The sequence below is a fragment of the Semicossyphus pulcher genome, unplaced genomic scaffold (assembly GCF_022749685.1).
Source record: "Semicossyphus pulcher isolate SPU_LCO1_2020_fin unplaced genomic scaffold, fSemPul1.0.p SCAF_12, whole genome shotgun sequence".
In the NCBI taxonomy this organism is placed as follows: domain Eukaryota; kingdom Metazoa; phylum Chordata; class Actinopteri; order Labriformes; family Labridae; genus Semicossyphus; species Semicossyphus pulcher.
Window position 1 is genome coordinate 7,279,091 of NW_027211626.1, and position 12,051 is coordinate 7,291,141.

The following is a 12,051-nucleotide window of genomic DNA, read 5'->3' on the forward strand; positions in this document are numbered from 1 at the left end:
TTTTAAGCTTAATTGTTGCTAACGATTCACCACAGACATGCACCGTCATGATCGCCATTGCAGCCGCCACCTTCGCAACAATCAACATTACCGTAGGCTGCCAGCTACCGCTAGTTACAGCACCGGTGGCTAGCAGGATTGCAAACTCGACATGGTGAAAACAGGTGATAGGCTGTAATTTGTGAGTGTTTTGAATGTGTTTCAAATGAAAATAAATTGAAACAGTGTTGAAATAACTTGTATACACGTTTTTATGAATGAATAGTTATAGAAAACCGTTTTCCCTCGAACCCAAAAACAGACTGCGTCTTATATTCCAGATTTAACGGTAATCTCTGGGCTGTGTTTGTGGTCTTGGTGCCTTCTGGAGATTTTTCATGCAAATATCTAATTATATTAAAAACTAATTATATGGCTTGCTGTGCTGTTAATTGTACCAACAGGCTGTCAAAGAAGTTATTGATATGTTAGCACTAGTGAGCAGGTTTCTGTGTCTACACTCACCTGGCTTGTTAGCTCGTTCAGTGTTTCTTATACATTGATTTATTTGTTTGCTTTGCTGTCAGGGTTTATGGTGGCTTTTCCAAGTAGAGTAGACAGCGAGCCGTAGTGATCAGAGGACCGGTTATCTTAAGTTAGCCAGTTATTGCCATTCACCTGTCCAAGCAAGCGATGAGTCTACTATTCTCCACACAGCTCTCTTAGCAGCTGTAGTCTATAGATAAGATATCATTTTCTGGCCATTTATTAGAAAGGACAGCTGAAGAGAGACGGGAAATATTAGGAGAAGAGAGCGGGGGAATGACATGCAGCAAAAGGCCGAGCTTGGGAGTTGAATCTGCAGCCGCTGCATCGAGGACTCCAGCCTCTGTATGTGGGGCTCCTGCTCTGCCCACTGACTAAACCAGCGGCCCAATCTTTGGTCTAATAAATAAACAACTCCAGTCAGCTACCACCACAAACATAATCTCATTCTGGAGGAAATAAGATGCTTAATTAGCTTATTCAACAGCTATGGAATTAGGCACAGGCACAGAGTGTTTAGCTTTGATAACATGGCGTTTGCCACCCCTCGCTGCTCTCCAGTGACGCTGTCATCGAACTATGGTCAACAGAAAGTCAACACGGCGATGGCCAAAATGCCGAACTCAAGGCTTCAAAAAGGCAGTCGACAAACCGATGGGTGGCGTTACAGTGGCTCCATCCATTTCTTACACAGTCAAAGGTTTATCTCCTGACAGTTGCAGTCTGTTTGAAAGCAAAAGCCCAATTGGAAACCTGCAGGTCTTTATATATCTGGACTTTTCCTGTCCCCACTTTCAGGGTGTAATCTGTCTTTCCCTGTCCACTCCAGCAAACGCTGACAGAGCCGGAAAGAAAAGGACGAGGATGTCAGGAAATGTTTTCACACTTTTAAAATGCCAAGCGTGGCTCTCTCAAACCAGCCTTCCTTCCAGCGTCGTCGCCTGCACACGCATCCCTCCACCGGAGATAGTAGCATCCTTTCCTTTCTCACTTGTTTCCCTCGTCCCTCATTTAGTATCGATTTGCTATTAATGCCGGAGCATCACAAAGGGAGGGTGACAGGGGGTCGAGGTGGCTGCTGCTGCTTGACAGGCTTCTTCATCTCCCAAACAGGAAGTTTGGTTTACATCAGCCGTGGGGCGGGAACTGTCATCAGCAGACCTCAGGGCTAATGGGCTGGATTTATGCGCTGCTCTCCTCTCGGTGGGGAGCAAGTTTGAAGAAGCTGAAGTCACTGATCTGAGGTGGTTTTAGGTGTTTTCTTCCACAGGCTGTGACTCAGGTTTGGAAACAGAAAGCTGACGAGAGGTTGATGCTTCGGAGAAATAAAAAATTCTAATTGTTTCCTATAAAAAGCCGCGAAACCCGAGCTTCAATCCAGGCTCAGTTATGACTTTTACGCATTTATATAACACAGCGAAGTACTTCCCCTAAAGTACTTCCTTTCTTTTCCCTTAACTTGACATGTCAAGACAAATTCCATTCATCACTCCGAGGAGCCTGGTGCTGCAGTAACCACTGTTTGGTTTTCAAATCAATTTGACAAATCCTCGGAGAATCGTAAAACAGTCTTAGAGCAAATAATGGCCTGACAGTCCGCATTAGTCCACAACATGTGACTCCAGACTGTCGTCGGATCATGTGGCTTCTGGGTTTACAAGAGAAACAGCATGTTCTGTCACTTGGTTGGATGTCGATAAAGGTCAGGATTTTGAAGACACAAAGGACAGTGGTACCTGGGAGCTAATTGTATGATAGCCCGACGCGGCCACCAGCTCCCTCTGAAAGTGATGAAAACATCATGTGACTCGTGGCCTGGTTTCACAGTCACATGCGACGCATTAATTCTTTTTGTGCAGACGAAGTGAATTAACTGTCTGTGTCGTCTCACATGTAAGAATACACATACAGCCAATCAGCAGCATTTAACCTTTAGATTTTCCTTCCTGTGTTTGCAATCTGATTCCTGTCTCATCCTCGTGAGCGTCGCAGCGACTGAACTCATTCTCAACTATTTATTCGCTTTATTTCCTGAGATCAGCTATAAAGAACAAACACTATTAAGCCAGCCAATCAATAAGGGAACATCAGCGCTGTTATCCCCCCCCCCCCCTTTCCCTCCATCCGCAAAATAGATTTATATCTTCTGCCCGAGCAACATAAATCACATATTCATACATTAAATTAAAAATGTGATTGATAGCAACGCTACAGTGAGAGTGTACCAAAGCTCATGATGTAAAAAAACAAATATTAGTCGGGGACGGTGGAGGGTGAAGAGAAAACAAACAAGTGTAATTCTTCACAGTCTTGTGACGACGTCCGAGTTCAGGAGACGAGCTGTTGATTTAGGAAAACAGGAAAGTGACACTTCTGTAAACCGGAGCTACAGGAGCAGATCATGTGAATAATTATCAGCGTCTAAACTCAAACATTAACTGAACAGTTGTCACAACAGAAACACAAGCTGTTAGAGGAGCGTCAGTGTGTTTCCGCTGCAGGGAACAGGGAATTAATTTCACCCCCCCAAAAGGTCCCAGCGCTGGGTAAAGGGTGTCTGAGGTGAGCCTTGCAGTGCTGTGCATTTCTGATACAGGTGTGGCTTCACTAGTCGTTAGACTTCGGTAGAAATTTAGTTAACAACGGACCTTTTAGGGGGCTTTGGTCCGGACTTTCGGACTTTAATCGGAAAGTGAGAACACGCATTCAAACATAAGCGGACTTAAAGTAGGACCTGATACAGCAAGCAAACCATGAAACTGTGTATTATGAGTTGTTAACAGATGCTGACACTTGCAGAGACAGCCACGCAGCCAGGCAGCAGGACAGAGGACAGACGTGGGGGGCGACGAGGTGAGGGCTCTAATAGAAATATGGGCTGACCAAACAATTTCACAAATGCTCGTGGAAACACACGAGAATATGGTGTTCAAACTGTTCAGTGAAAAACTAAAGGAGAGTGGAACTGATCGAACTGTGGAACAATGTCGGTTAAAAAATAAACAAGACCAGGTCAAAACCTCTTGACCGCATCAGGTCAATGTGCGCTTTTGTGGGCAATGTGTTACAAGGACTGTCCTTATGAGGCCGATGACAACGTGTTTGAAAGCAGACGCGCTGCGGACGTAGGTGAGGACAGCTGGACGAGCAGCGGAGGAGCAGCCCCGCCTACTCCCCGAACAAAGTATCCAGAGCCGTATAGACAGAGAGTCGCGTCAGTGGATCACTATGTTGCAACTCTCTCTCTCTACGGCTGTGAAAGTACCGTCACTCAGTCAGTCAGTCAGTCAGTTACTCAACAAAACATTAAAGTCGGCGATCGTGTTCAGTGTGCTCTCTCTCTTTGTTTGCTCCAGGTAGTTTTCCCCCGTGGAAATTCTGACCAATCAGAAAGCAGTGTCCTTGTGCATCAAAAATTTTGGTCAAAGCTGCCGTGTGAACACAAACTTGAGGCAAAATGCAACATTGTAACAATTTGGTCCTCAATTCGGACCAAACAAACGGACTTCACGTGTGAAAGCGCCCCTAGTCCCTCGGAAAGATGCCCCTGAAACTAAAGCTGCGTTTCCACCTCAAGAACTTTCCACAGGAACTTTAGGAGGTAGTCAGTACATTTCCACAGCAGGGACCAGGGTCAAAATATAGCCCCATGATATTTATCCCCCAAAAGGTCCCTGCTGGGAGGGTACACATCAGCTGACTACTTTGTCTAATCTTACAGCTGGAAAAGGAGACACGTTTAGACTGGATGAACCTTTTAATCCTCTGAAAAGTAGTTCCCTGAACTAAAAGTCTCTGGTACTTTTGGTGGAAACTGGGCTCAGGAGACATTTATCTTGACCTGAAGGAAGTTGGTCAGCTTCAAGCCTCTACCCTTTGCATGTGAAGAACCCGGTTCATTCACAAAGTGACAGTAAAAGTCAGGATACTTTTGGTGGAAACGTGCCTTAAGAGACATTTATCTCTACTTTTAAGGAGCTGGTCAGCTTCCAGCCTCTATCCTCTGCGTGTCACTCTGTCTGTGAAGAAACAGGTTCATTCACAAAGTGACACTTAATGGGATATATACAGATTGCGTCATGCATTACAGGGCCCAGTGGTTATAGGAGCATTCCGGAGGAGTGAGGCAGAGAAATATAGCGGCATCCATCAGAGGCTCGGCCAGAGAGAAAAAGGTGCAGGAACAGAGAGGAGAGCGAGAGCTGGGGGTTGGGGGGCTGCCAAGGACATTTAAGAGAGCTGTCAGGGGAGGCTGATCTATGAAGGACCCTGTTGGCTAAACCTATATCCCAGCATGAGTATGTGCGCGCGCGTGTGTGTGTGTGTGCTGGGAAAAGACATAAGTGCAGTCACACCAATGCATGCAGGAACACATGCGTTCACACCCCGGAGGCTGACGTACAGTAGAGTGCACAGGTTCAAACGTCCGAGCTGCAGCTCATCCACACAGAAAATCTCATGTTTTCTAAAGTGGAGTCTGAGCATGAAATGAAACAGAATGAAAGAAACATCAGGAGGGTTCACAACAAGAGAACAACTATCCAACTGCTAAAAACGTCAATGCAATAAAAAATTGCAGATTTTTTTTTAAAGTAACACTTCTCGTTGTGGTTGTATGCAAGCATGCACAACACAGTATTTAGGGGAAATGTACGAGATACAGAAAGTAGAACGTAACGTGCAACAAAAGGTCCAACTTCTAAATTAAAAATAAAGCAAAAACACAACAAAACTAACTCTTTAGAGTCAAAGTAATTTGAGACTGAATAGGACAGAAAACAGGATCCACTTCCCTTTCTGTTTCACAGCTCATGCATACAGTCCATTGTCCTCCAGCATATTTTCAGTCTGCCAAATTCAATAGCTAGTGAGGAACACCATTTACATTTAAAGGGACTTCAAGCGATTTCTAATTTAATATTTCACACACATACTGGGCTTTAAAGTGAAGCGAGCCCTATTTTGTGTGTGCATTAATAACTATACAGTATGTTCAAGTGAAAACAAATGTACTGTATGTGGGCCGGACACAGACGTGCATTTCCTTCCTGGTGCAAAAAAGATGAAAGAAAAAGGGTTACAGGGAGTTTTACTTGCTGATGTAATGACTTTACTTTGGGCTCAGAGATTACAGTTTTTTGAAGGACAGCCATACCAACACCACAGGGATGCAGGCCAATCAGAAGAACAGCATCACACTTGAAAAAAATGGAAATCACAGCTTTATTTCCACATGTTGCACGACATTATGCTGACGATCTCTTTAAAAAGGCAGGTGTGGTTAACCTTGTAACCATTCAGGGAGATATTTAATCATAAAAAAATCATAATTAATGATCTAATTAAATCTGCTCTTCAAAATGATCAAAACTCTTTACACATTATATGAAAATGCTCATAAGAATCTACAGCTCCTACATGCAGAAAATGTTTTCAAAGTTCACAAAAAACGGGGAAAACGCTCATTTATGCACAGAGATCGTGTCTGTGCACTCTTTATGATAAGAACTGTATAAATGTGGGTGTGTTTTTTCTCCAATGTTTTAAAAAGGGACCTGGAGAAGATCCAAGTGGGATTGTAAAAATGTGATTATAAAATATGTTTTGTCTGATAGAGTAAGGGCCCGATCAGACATTTTGCAGGCTGTAAAACGCGAGGCGCACCGCACTGCCTTTTTTGTTGAAGCATACAGTTAAAAAAAGAGCAGCTGGGGCGCTGGTTAAGCTCAGTTGGTAGAGCGGGCGTCCCATGTACAGAGGCCATAGTCCATGTCAGCACTGATCGCAGGTTCGACTCCCGGTCTGCCGATAATTTGGTGCATGTCATCCCCCACTCTTTATTCCCAACATTTCCTGTCTATCTTCAGCTGTCCTGTCAAATAAAGGCAAAAGCCAAAATAATAATCTTAAAAAAAAAAAAAGAGCAGCTCGCTGTGCCTTGTTTTTTCTACTGTTGTTAAGGCAACCACCGAATCATTAGCTGTCATTAGGTAACCGTTAAATTATAAACTGACAGAAGGCCCGCCTCTCCTTTCATCCGATTGGACAATCAGAAAAACGGCAATGACGTTGGCCGCTTTTCTGCCTCGAGTTGAAGTTTGTCCAACTCGAGGCGCTCAGAGCGTTTCCTCAAAAAACGTGAGGCGCACAGCTCGGAAAAACGCGAGGCGCTCTGCAGCACGCAAAAAGTGTCCCTCTCTTTTAAAACAATGACAAAAAAGCCGCCAGCTGCTGAAACGCGTTCTGTCTGATCGGGCCCTAAGTGTGCACTCCTGGCTTTCTTTCATTAAAGTTTTATCAGAAAGGGTCTATCAGTGTATGGTATCAAGATGTTTCATGGGAAGTGTAGAATCTAGGTTATTTATTTATTTATTTATTTCTTATAAAGATTATTGTTTTTGACCTTTATTGACGGGGAGAGCTGAAGGGAGACAGGAAACATGGGGAAGAGAGAGAGGGAAGGACGTGCAGCAAAGGGCAAAGGTTGAACTCATACCTCACACTAAAAGTTGTGATATTTCTGCCTCTGCAGCACCAGTAATGCCCGTTTTATTTCTTGCATGCCCCAAACTTTATGGAAGTGCAAAACTAGTTTCTGGAATACATCAATATTTCACATTATGTTGAAGTGCTTGAGCTGCTCATCATGATGGTAAAAATTAATTCTGTTCTATTTGAGAGTGTAAAAAATAAAAACAATTTTTGTAGGAAATTAAAGCTTTCATAATAATATTATAAGGAAGAGAATACAGTACACTCTGGATGCAGCTGCTTCACCAGAAATTATTGCTCCTCCTCAGCCATATCTGAGGAAGCCCTGCAGCAGCAGCAGCAGCAGCAGCAGTGTGAATCAGTAGGTCGCCTGCAGGCCTGTTAGCCCGAGGAGTGAACACCAAGCAACCCTGCCAGAGGGGACGCTGCACCGGGACCATTACTAAAGCTTAATGATATGAGAAGTGTTCCCCTATCCAGCGCGGAGGGGATTCATCATGGTGCTGTAGCACTATACATCTTTCAGCAGCCCTTAAAGAGGAAAGGGGACATTTCTTCACGCTGTAGTAAAAGCCCCTCCCTGCTTCTTCTTCCCTTGAGCTTTCCACCCTCCTCATCTTCACTTAAAGAAGCTCTATTTTAAGATCATTGCGTCTGAGGAGGGAGGTGGGGCACGACCTTGGCGACGGGCGAGGGTGAAGTAAGGTGGCGAGAAGCGCTGGATGAGGGTGTGTTAGGGATGTAGACACAAACCACAACATCTTGTCTGGGGTTTGTCCCAGTGCGCCTCGGGGGAAGAAATACAATTCACTCTGCTCAAAGTCACACTCTCCATGTCAGCGGCTTCAGCTGAGCGCTGATAGATGTGGCTCTGTCCCCTCATAAATAAAAACACTCTGGTCCCCGCTGTGAGGGACTGTAGATCAGGGGGTAAAGAGCTGGAGGTAAGCCTGGAGGGTTTTCTCTTCCTCTAACCCTTCACAGTTTGTGACCGTGTAAATAAAACAGAGCGGATAAACTGCAACACAAGAGCCATCACAACAAGTAAAATCAGTGGTGACTTTGGGTCTTTAACTTAATTTTATAGCCTGGAGCCAATACGCAGCAATCACAGCATGGAGCAGCTTTGTGTCCGGGTGTTTGCACTGTCTGAGTCACAGCCACCTGCCCGCAGATTTACACCTGCAGATCACAGACAATAACAGTAAAGACAGAAGAGAGCAGCTTTATGACTTCAGCACTTTCACTTTGAAGTCTTCCAGCACCAGTGAGTTTAAATTATGGTGGGAGACGTCCTTGGGATGTGAACATCTCATTTCACCAGCAGCAACCACGCACACGCACACGCACACACGCACACGCACACGCACACACACACACACACACACACACACACACACACACACACACACACACACACGCACGCACACACAACTCATTTCATTGGGGGTCTCTGTAAGGGCTGGACTCACTGGAGCATGACATAAGAATTATACATCTGGCAGCAGTAAACCTGCAAACTCTCTCACACACACACTCGCACACATGCTTGTGACTGTTATGAGACAGAACGCTAACTTTTCGCTCATCACTCATTGAACTACTTATTTATATCATTGCTTTAGATGTTTGTAACTCTGCTCTTTGCAGATGGATCGTGCTGTTTTATTCCTTTATTCCTCAAAAGAGCTGAAGCTCTAGTTTTCTCTTAAATAACGAAGAAGAGGCAATTAAAGAACTCACCCTTTTATTTGTAAGTGTGCCTTTAATTACTTAGTCTGGTTTACCTTAAAGGGCCGGTCAGTGGTTGTTTGTCCATATAAATAATTATAATCACATATTAAGTAAACTTTTTGTGATAATGAACTGACTTTTATTGAAAATACTGCTCTGTTTAATGGTTTGTTTACAGTCTGCAGTGTTTGGAGGGAGGGGCCACAGTCTGACAGATATGAGTGACGACCAGACCATGATTGATGATATAAACAACACAGGCTGCCAACCTTTTTCATGTCAGTGACCCCTAAAACCAGGCTTAGATCACACAACTGCACATGCATCCGGATTTTATCCCAGAATAACCCAATTTATAAATACTTCCATAAGCCTTATTTCTCACAAATCTGATATATTTTGCGGACATTGTTATAATTCACCACCTGTTATTATTGTTAAAATAACGTTAATTAAAGAAAAAACAGATCATATGATAGCACGTGAAAGTGGCAGATCACAGCATCCCAACTGAACCGATGAAGCTGCACACCATCACCCCAGCTGCGCCCCGCTGCCGAACCATAATGAACACCTGCGGACACGCCCACTCGCCGCATCCCAGCTCTGCCATTGGCTCCGCGTTTAAACATCTCGCAGGCTGTCCGGGGATTGGCTCAAACACCACACAAGTGATTTCATAAAGCAAATCTTTTGGAAGTTGTGTAAAGGGGATAAGTGGGAAAAACCCTTGAGATAACTGCGGCATCAAGAGCACAATTATCTGACTGTATCTCCCTCTCTTTTTTTTTTGCTCCCTCTCTCGTCTTCCTGTCAATCGCTGGAGGATTTGTCGGAGTTCGCGAGCGTCTCTGCATCTGTGAGTACCTGAGTTTACTTGCTGCTGAAGCTGCTGCCTGCCTCTCTGCTCAGGATGAGTGTAGTGTCCGCTGGGATCTGCTGCAGAGAGAGACGAGAGAAAGTTGATTTCAGTCCTATTTTAGACGCAACTTTGTGCTCAGAGACAAAGACGTTCGCGTAGCTCGTAATTCTGTTTTATCATCACTTACAGTGTTTGGCACGGATTAAGTGCTGCTTCACAGAAAGTGGTTTCCCTATATAAAAAATGCCGATAAGGAGAAACGACAGCAGGTTTCTTTAAGAATAGATTATTTACTGCAGCATTTCTTCCTCTATAACACAGTTTCAGCTTATTTCTATGTGTAAAATACATAATATGGCGATTTCAGGTCTTTTTTTCACACCTAGACCAGATTTTTGTCGTGGTTGCACATTTGTTTCCGGTTACTTTTGCCAGTTTATATTTGAAATTAGTTGCATTTTGCTTTTGACTTGGTTTTTCATTAAGTTTTGCGTTTTATATAAATTAGTGGTGGAAAATAATACAAAAAGTAAAGATACATTGATTTTATATTACACTTTAATACACTATGTTACGTTTATAAGCTATATGTGATATATAGTGATGTGACGTTCGCGAACGATTCGACTCTTTTGAACGGCTCTTTTGTGTGAACGAGTCGTAGGTGGGAGCCGTTCTTTTTAGAGGTGTGCCTGCCCTAGATCCACTCTCCTTCACGCTGAATTACCACAGGCAGCTTTTTTTCTACTGCAGCTCCGCTATGCTAGGTCACGTGCGCCGTGCGGAATCATATCATCACAACATAGTGGCGACGGTGAGCAACATTATAACCCTTTTACCAGGTTTTTTTGTTGTTGACATCTTTGTAGTCATACAGAGTTGTATCATAAATTATTGGTGAATCAGTGATGTTGAATAATTGTTCCGTCATTATTCTGCTGTTTGCTTTTAAATTTTAAAAGCGGGAGAATATGGTGCAGGCACGTTCGCGAGTCTCACCTCGGATCTTATGGCCGTTCGGCTCTCGGAAAGGAACGGGGCCATAAGATCCGACTCCCTCCTAAAAGCCGGAACTCCCAACACAAGTGATACATCTTAGTGTGACTTTCTACAAAGACTATTAAAATTGTTTTATCATTAAGTTTTGCTGTATAAAATGTTTTAAGCTGTTTTTGAGATCAGTGTTTTGTTGTGTAGCAGATGTGAGTTGTTGCACTGTGTGAGGTTTGTTGTTGTCTGATCTTCACTTTTTTAAATGATGGATGAAGATGAAGCTTGACATTAATAGAAACTGTTGAAATCTCTGAGTAATTATAATTCACCGTGACAGGCACAGCACTTTCTGTGCGTCAGGTGTGTGTGTGTTCTGCAGTGTGTGTGTCCTTCACAGAGAAGAGCTCCTGGAAGCACGAGTGTGAGTGTGTGTGTGAAAGTGAAGATGTTGCTGGCTCTTTGTCGCAGTGTTATCAGGATCCGAGCTGGGCTTCAACGCTCCAGAAGGCACATGCTGATGTTGCACGCTGTGATAATGGCCTCTTAATGCCAACATAAATAACCACATCGAAAAACATTCCTCTGCTTCAAACAACAGATCCTTTTCCACAGCTCGTTCATGGTCTCTGACTGTTTTACTACAAATTACCTCCTTTGATGCGTCCTCTTCTGATAGTGGGACGGCTTTTTGTTGACCCTGCAGATGTTACAATGAGTGCATCAACTGTTTTGTGAATCTTTGCTCGTGGAAAACTCACATTGCAACTTTGCCTGACGACTGAAGTGGCGTGTCTTGGTTTTTTAACTGCAGTTAATGCGGGGTAAAGCGACTGTGTGTCCTTGACTGGGTAATGTAGAACTCCGCCATTTTATCAGGCTGGTCCCCAAAGGTTTCAAGCACTCGTCTGTCCTTTTCTACGTCCTAATATGGCTGAATTATTGAGAATATGTTACTTTTTTCTCTGTCTTTAGACGTGGGAACAGAAATGTGCCTGATTTACTCCTGCAGTAGCTTAGGAAAACCATAATTTAAAGGACATTAAAGTTCCTCTGCCCGTCTGTGAGTTTGCAGACACGTTCTCTTCTAAAAGTTGATGTTTTGCCATCTTATTGTCTTCTTTAAAAAGATTTTTGAAGTGCATCTTCACATCAAAAGAGACTCCAAAAGACTCCTCCCATTTCTTGGGAACTTTTCCTTTCAATTGAAAGTGTTCTTATCCTCCTCTTTTTAATTTATAGCCCGCTGCCCCTATCTAACACGGGGAATACAAACAAGTCTGTAAAGCTGCCGTTCTTAGCCTGCAACTGCTCCCCTCGTTTGTCATTACATCCTCCCTAATGTGGAGAAACTGCCTCATCTGGAGCTCCCATTGTTGTTAATTAACCCTTGCCAACACACACAAACCGGTTATCATGCTCCGCTTGGCGTGAGAGCTAGCATTAGC